The 8570-nt window shown below is 38.0% G+C and overlaps 1 long non-coding RNA gene across 1 annotated transcript; it reads left to right on the forward strand.

Moving 5' to 3' along the window:
* The first annotated feature begins 238 nt into the window (after window positions 1–238).
* On the forward strand, window positions 239–7661 carry LOC113565523. Its single transcript, XR_003408645.1, has 3 exons — window positions 239–982; window positions 2490–2626; window positions 7526–7661. It is a non-coding gene; the product is annotated as an uncharacterized LOC113565523 (long non-coding RNA).
* The last annotated feature ends 909 nt before the right edge of the window (window positions 7662–8570 follow it).

Here is an 8570-nt window from a genome sequence, read left to right on the forward strand (position 1 = left end):
CTAAAAAGAGAGCAGCCAGAGCACAAATCGCCCACGCCGAAGTCTGAGCTTTTGCCGAAACGAAGCTCTCGGCCTGCCGTTCGGTCGCCCACGCTCGTTCTCTGTCGTTTCTGCCATTCGTGTCTCTCGTGTGAAGGTGAGAAATGATTACACGAAATCCCTATAGCCCGGCCATGGACTTTCCACCGAGCGATGCCTTGGCCCGTCGTCAGTCGCGAGTGGAGCGGCGTACCGTAACCTGAAAGCGGCTGAAAGAAGGCCACTGAGCAAACACCGAGAAAGCCCCCAAAAGCAGGACGAGCAGGAGCAAGAGCACGAGCACGAGAATTGTGTCCAGCAGCAGATTGTGCTAATTTCTGTGTGGGGGAGCATACTTTTTGGCGCGCTGCTTATAATCCGAATGTCGTCTAAGTGAATGTGAAATGTGACAGGCCACAGTGAGAGTTGACAAAAGCCAAGCGACAAAAACGAGGAAAACCAAACGATGAAAACGGGAGGAAAACCAAAAGGAGAGAAAACCAGATGGAAACAAGTTGCTGTTGATGTTGGCTACTGGTTCCTGCTTCAAGTCGAGTCGAGTCCTGTCGTGTCCTGTGCTGTCCTGTGCTGTGCTGGTGCCCCCAGGAGACATTTAACATAATAAAAACGAACGTGTGCGGCATTTTTGTGCTGCTTTAACAGTATCTCTCCAACAGTATCTGTGTGCTAATAACAACCAGATACACCCACACACACACACAGAGAGAGACAAACAAACAATATGTGTGCAAATGTGTGCGTGAAGCAGTTGGGAAAAGTGTCGTAAATCGTTTAGACAGCGAAACGTGGAACCATCCCGAAAAGAGGAAGCAAAATGGCAGAGGAAACGATATGTAAACGTCACAGTCGCCGTGGGAAAACTCATCCAAAAACAAAAAAAAAACAAAAAGAAAAGAAGAGGAAAACAAGGAGAAAGGGAAACCCCACCGCAGTTGTTGCTCATGTGAGTATATATTCCCTCCCAAATATTACATGGAAATTTCCTTTTGCTTTCCGCGCCACATTTTTATTTATTTTTATGCGGCTTTAATGCGAAATGCGAAAATTGCTGGGGAGTTGTTCGTCCGCGAGTGGCTGTAGGCGTGGCATAATAAATTTTTATGTGCGATTTCTTTTGTGTGTGTGTGTACAGTGTCTGCTAATAATGTAGCCCTCAAACAAACAAAAAAAAGTACGGAGAGTTAATAAAATTCTCTTACAACACCATAAATGCAATTAGGGAGAGGAGCAGGAGAGGAGGAGAAGCCTAAAAGGAAAAACCTCCTAAGTGATAAAAATCACACATTGATTAATGTGATAAAATGACATAAAATTTGTAACGCAGAAAAATGAACGCAATAAACGAATTTTATACAAAAAAAATTTAGGCACATTCGTAATCTTTTGAAGAATTGAAGAGATAATCTCCAAATCTCATCAACCTAAAACTCATGTTAGGAAAAACATGGAAATGAAACATTTTCGCGTAAATTTTAAGAAATTTCTATGAACTAGGGAAAGTATTTAGTTTGAGTGTCTAAATAGAGAAATATTTTTAAAATATTATATATTTTTGTATAGGAAAAAATTATAAACTGGGGAAAAAATACATAGGTTTTCCAAATGCATAGGAATATCAAAATTCAACATATTCTACAATATCCTCAATATTGAAATTCGCCAAAGGAGAAACCATATCAGGCAAATATTTTCGGGCATATATTTTTTTTAATTATTTCCTTTGAAATCAAAGTAATATTTATTTATATTTCAATCAATTGAAACCACAACCTGCTTGTTAAAGGCATTCCATTTATAACATTCTTTCCTTCACAAATATTTTTCCATTTAAGAAAAAAAAAACCATCTTTAAATGCATATTATAAATATTTATAATCATATCCTATTCAAATCACAGCAATACCTTTTTGTGCTGGAAAAAACCAACAGCAAGCAGAAATACAGAAAAAGCCTGAAACTAAAATTCAGGCAAATAAAATCTACATATTATCAAAAACCATTTCCCTGGAATTTCGCAGAAACAAAAAAAAATGCCGAGGTAAGAGACCGACAAAAAGTACAATTCCATTTGTATTTTAGCTCAAAAAAAGTTTTTGCCAAATGCAAATGGAAATGCCAGGGAAAAAAAATGAGGGAGAAAGAATTATTCCAATATCAATTGCAAACAAAATGATAAAATTAGGCAAATGGAAGAGCAAACAGCATTAGCTTTGACATCAATTTCACCACAGAAATGGTACAGAAAAAACCAATTGGGAATTGTAATGCAATACTCATGTTTCAAATCGAATTGAAAATGCATTTTCCTGTTTAATTAATGACAAATTTACGGGGAAAATTAAGGAGAATTGAGTGAGGGAATATTTTGCGTTGAAAATTTTCATTAATTCATTCATTAATTGGTGCATATGTAATACATATACTAAACTAAACCCTCTTTTCTCTTTTAGATGTGCGCCTAAAAATTGTAAATTCTGGATGAAATGATTCTTTTAAAAATCAAGTTACAAAGACCGCTGAAGTATCATCTTTTCTCGTGGCATTTCGTGTGATTTGCGACATGCCGTGTGACTTTTTCCATGGATGAGTGAGTAGATTTTTTTTTGTATTTATGATAAATATTTAAGGTATATAAAATTGTGTATTCGGCATCTATTACGGAGTCGGAGATGCAATGACTATGATTTTCTACTTCTTTTATGACCGACCAACGAATTGAAGTATCTGAACGGCGCACATATTAAATGAGGCATCTGTTCTTTGACTGATTTGCATATCAAGAAAGAATTTTATGAATTATTACCAACAGAAACAAATTCGGCAAAAATACTTGAATGAAATATTATAAAATACCATAATATACTCCAATAATTACCAGAAAATACTAGAAGAATTACCAGCAAACACCCTAAGCCTTACCAGAAAAATACTAGAAGAATTACCAGAGAAATACTTACAAAAAGATTACCCGAAAAATACTATATAAAAATATTAGCCGAAAAATACTGCAAGTATTAACAGACATACATATACTGAAAATCATAATACTACCAAAGTACATTTCGGGTTGGAGTTTCATGATTTTTGAAACCTAAGATATTTTTCTCTCATAAAGTCTAGGATTTACGCATGTTTTTCGAGATTAAAAGGAAATGCTTTCCCAAGTTTCATTAAAATTATCTGTATATTTAACACAGCCACAAATTTAAGGCCAAAATAAGTCACTTTTTGGCCATATTGTTCTCCGCAATTGTTCAACTGCTTTTTTTTCTTCAGCGGCCAAATAAAACCCGCTGGCAAAAACCATCTTAACTCTTAACTTCTTTCAATAATCTGTTGCAGTAGTGTGAGCATAAAAACAAACTTTGTTCTTCCCCTGTTGCTCCCCTCCATTATCCCACACCTACGAGTATGAGCAGCATATCCCTGTTAATCCTTCTCCTGACAACAAAACACTTAAATCTCTACTCTACCAAACTTAAGCTTCAACAATCTGTCACAAAGGGGTCCCCCCCCCATCCTCACCCTGTCAACCCTATAGACTTCTCTGCACGCGTGTGAGTGTGTGTGTGTGTGTGTGCCTGCTGTTCGCCGGATAAATCGTAAAAAATACCAAAGGGATAAAAAAGGGAAAGAGAACAGAACTGAGCTGAAATTTGTGCGTAGTCAACGCAACAAGCAAATGCACTCAAAATGGAATCTATAAAAAGTTCCAACAACAAAACGTGTCCCACTGATAAAACATTTGCCAAACATTGCAACTTTCCTTTCACATTTTTTTTTATGATCAAAGAGTAAAAATACAGTGCGAAAAAGGTATTCATAAAATCAGGGAAATAAATGATAGTGCTAGAGAGCGAGGCTCGAATGCTCTTAAAAGTGTATTTTTATGCTGAAAAATTATGATATTTGGTTAAATATTTTATTACTGTAAATCGTTAAAGAGTCCGATGTTGAATACCTTTGGTAGAAACGCCCATATCAAGATTAGTTGAATTATCTTTAGGAATGAGAAAGTTGTTCCATAAATACCCATCATCAATAATAAGATACATATGTATGATATATAAATTTCATTAATATTGGGATGGTTTATGTAGAAATACTAGTTATAACATATTTCAGTGGGTATATTTTGTTACAAGAACCTGATTTACGACCCCATTCCAATCTGGGGACTAGGAAAGCATAGGAAAATTTATCAGACACTACCAAAAAATCTTAAAATACGAGAAGAATTATCAGAAAACATATCACAAAAAATTGATATTAAATTGAACTGAAAAATATTATACCAGACAAAATACTATACAAATTACTAGAAAAATACCATTAAAATATAACAAATACCAAAGGAATTATCAGAAAAATAATAGAAAATTACCAGAAAAATACTAGAAAAACTACCAGAAAAAATATTAGATTAAAGTAGATAATAAAATGACTAGAAATGAACAGACCTCTATCAAGAAAGAAAGAACCTCAAATACCAGATAAAATCATTGAAAATACCAACAAAAATACTAGACACATGTGAAAAGCATAGTCAGAGGCACCCCTTTCAGGGTCAGGGTATAACAAGAGGACTCTATGGATACAGTGGTACAGCAGCAACAGCAAGGACAGCAGCAGCAGCAGCGGCAGTGGGAGCATCAGGAAAAAAGAAAGACGGACGCGAGAGTCCTTGCACAAACATGCAGGGACATGCTGGAGGAGCAGGCACGTAGCCTGTTTGCTATTTGGTGTTGCATACTTTTACGCGTCTCTTTAGTATTAATTTGCAAAGGTAACCCGCATTCAGCGGGGAGAGCGACAGTAGAGACACCAGACAACAGCGAGCAAAAGGACTTCCACTCCCCACAGAGCTACTCATTATGCATGCTTGTCCGCACGTACACCCGTACGTCCTGCTGCGTCCTGCTGCGTCCTGCTGCTGCTGTTGTTGCTGCTTCATCCTGAGGCAACTCTTTTGAGATGCCCCACGCACAAAATCCCCGTCCCGCACCGCACGTTGAGAAGGGACAGAAGAGGTTTTCTGTTCAGTTTTGTGTGTGCTAACTTTTACCAATTTCATTTTCAATTGACTGTCGACCAGAGCACGCAGCCGGCCCTGGCTAACCACCAGCAATTGAGCGTATGAAATGCCAGAAAGGACCAAGGCATCCTGCATCCTGGGCCCCTTACAAAAAAACTTTCCACACACAGAGCGAGAGAGAGATCAAGAGAGATACAAAAGCAGGCGGCCGGCAGCAGGCAGCAAAGTTTTCTTCCTGGAGAGAGAGAATCCTTTTCTTTCATTTCAATTTCGTTAGCAGTTTTTCTTGTACGAGTATTATGCTACTTATTTTATTTCAAGCGTAAAGGACGTGAAACGTGTGTGTGTGTGTGGGTTCTCCATCTATTGGCATCCCATACCATATCACATATCCTTTTTGCTTAAGAAAGTTTCCTGGCGAAATTACGCCACGCACAATTCATTTGCAAATAGAGGAACAGTTTAATTTGTTGCCTTTGTGCGTGCGGGTGTGAGTGGGTGTGTGTGGGATTGTATGACAAGGATATGCCTGCTGTCCGGTTCACAAAGTTATATGAAAAGGACCCGCATTCGATTCAACAGAGACGCACACACAGACGACACTCATACGCTGGGAAATGAATTCGAAAAAGGCTTCTTCTTTATGGGGAATATTGCATTAAACGAGAGGTCTGGAGTCTGGAGTCTGGAGCCTGGTCCCTGGTCCTGCTGGTACAAAAGCAAATCAGTTCGATTTTTGGGGGAGGCCGTGCCCGTGCCCTCCACCCCTTTTGACCCAAAAGGCCAGTAATTAAGCTTCAAACTCATTCCCCTTTTCGGGAGAGAAAGATAGATCCCCATTTTGGGAGCGACGGCAGGATCTCCCTCTCTGAGTGAAAGACAAATATCTGTAGAGCACTGTTTGCCTCGCATTTCCCATAGTTTTCCCCAAACGAATGTCTAGACACTTGAAAAGCTTTCTCAATCTTGCATTGGCACGTAGATTGATAATCGAGTAAAGAGGGACAACACACAAACACACACACACACGAGCACACAGGAGAGCAGGAAAGGAAAAAAAACACACCTACTCACACAAAAAAGGGACTCCATGTGAAGTTGTTGACCGGATACGACAGGCAGGAGGCAGGCAGGCACAAACTGACAAATGAGCAGATTGAAAGATGGCACGCTGGCACGATGGGCAGGCTATAATGTTTACTCTCTCGATAGCAAGAGATTGCAAAGGAGACCCCCGCCATCACACCCCACACACCCCACGCTTTTGAGCCACAAATTATTACTGAAATGGGTCGCTGTCTTCCATTCAAGAGATTTCCAATTTGACAAACACAATTTCAGATCCAATTCGAAGACAGTGTAAAGCGAAGCGAAGATTAAATCATAATTAAAATACTTCCCAAAGTGCGAAAATTATATAATTTGTAAGAACGTCCGATACAAAGAAGATCTATGCGAAAGATGTATGTTTAAGGGAGTAAATAAAGGGATAACCCGACTGGATTGCCTCTGTAATAGGATTCATCCGGAGTAGAGTTTTATAATAGTTTAATAGACTTGATAGATGGATCGCATTACCGCGTATCATTTTATACATTTATCATATATATTTTGAGTAATATTCGTTAAAAATAGGATTCATCCGGAATAGGGTTTTTTATAATAATTTACTAGGCTTGATAGATCGCGTATCATTTTGTACAATATTTTCATATATATTTTTAGTAATATTTGTTGAAAATAATCACTTATGTTGTATGGAAACTGTAGTTATAGTCCATCAGTCTTTTAGTGTGGAAATATTGCAATTTTTATGGAAAAAATAATTTAAAATCAGTAAAATCTGTAAAAATTGATTAAAAGCCTTGTAATACACAGTTTATTTTCAATTAATTCCTTCACCAACTTTTTTTCTGGTATAAGGTTTGATACCTCTTTCAGCGTATAATCATTGAGCAGAATCATATCTATTAGATTTCCAAAGCACGTTGCAATCGCATCATTATTAAAGCCAGTATAAACAAAACAAGTGTCTTTTGGCTCATTGAACACCTGGCCGTCAAATGAATGCTAGGAAAACACGCTTTTGAGTGCATACTTTTAGGAAATAAACCCAAATGCTTGTTACTATAGTAGAACCATAACTCCGAACGTTTTAGCTGGTTTTGTTTGATTTCTTAAACAATTACTGCATATCTCTGATGTTTTATTATAATCCTCAAGAGTTCTTTAAATATCTTAATCAAGTACAAACTTAAATTTGCACATTTACTCACGTTTTGTAACATCTCCATAGTGTGGCTTCTTGTGCGCTTCTCTCTTGGTTCTACAACAGTTTATGGTTTAATGACATCGGCTATAAAGAATAGATAAAAGATATATGTGTTATTTAAGAGTATATAAACACTTTGGACTAATTTTATAAATATTCTTCATGCTTTATCTTCACAGTTTTCTGCCCCCCCGCGAAACGTTGATGAAACGATGATGAAACGATGATGAAACGATGATACGACCGATGAGGTGTGGCCTATCAAAATATTGTGATGATAAATATAAAATATTGCCATAAATAAACCAATTTTACAGAAAGAAAAAACAAAGGAAAATAAAATATACAGCCTATAAAAAAATACATCGAAGTCGTGTGTTTTTTAATGGGAGATGCGGGCCAGGACCTGGACGGAAGGAAGGTGCATACCATTTTTGGTGCAGAAAATGATTGTTATTATATGCCTCTTATTATTATGATTATTATTGTTATCAAAGCCCCAATGTCAAGGCGGGAGTCAAAGAAAACCAAAGGAAAAGCTTGGGGAAACGTGCCCCGCATAAGGAGCTCCCACCTTAATTTCATGCTGGGATCTCCAACAATTTATGTATTGTTTGTTTATTTGCTTATGCAGTGCTTTGGCTCCTGCCAGCCCCACCTTGCCACACACATATGGGGGCACCACACAGCAGCTTCTTTTCTTTTCTTTTGCGGCAGTCGCTCATGCAAATTTATACACCTTCACCGCCGACTGCCATCATAAATATCTCCCCCGAAAATATATATCTCGTTTCAGCGGCGCTGTCGTCTGTTTCTCTGTCTTGTCGCCTTGTCACGTGTCGGCATCATTACCGCACGTACCAGAATTATTTATACAAAAAAAGTATACATCGTTTATAAGGCTAGGCAATTCTGGAGCCAGGAAAAAAAAGAAAACCAAAAGAAAACTTTCTGCCAAGAGCCCTCGAATTTTGCTTGCTCTTGAAAGAAGTTTGAGGAGGCGAGGGTTTTGATATATTTTCAATAAATTCGAGGAAAATGTAGAATTTCTTGGCAAAGGTCTCACTGGGATAGAGCTTTGTGGAGAGAAAGAGAGATGAGAGAGAGAGAGAGAGAGAGGTCTCTTTGAGTACGGGGCGAGCGTGAAAACTGCCGCTTAAGCGCTAAGCCACTCTGAGAGAGACAGATCAAAACAGATAGAAGGAGTGTAAGTGTGAGCGCATA

This window comes from Drosophila persimilis, unplaced genomic scaffold (assembly GCF_003286085.1).
Source record: "Drosophila persimilis strain 14011-0111.01,24,50 unplaced genomic scaffold, DperRS2 tig00000124-arrow-pilon, whole genome shotgun sequence".
In the NCBI taxonomy this organism is placed as follows: Eukaryota; Metazoa; Arthropoda; class Insecta; order Diptera; family Drosophilidae; genus Drosophila; species Drosophila persimilis.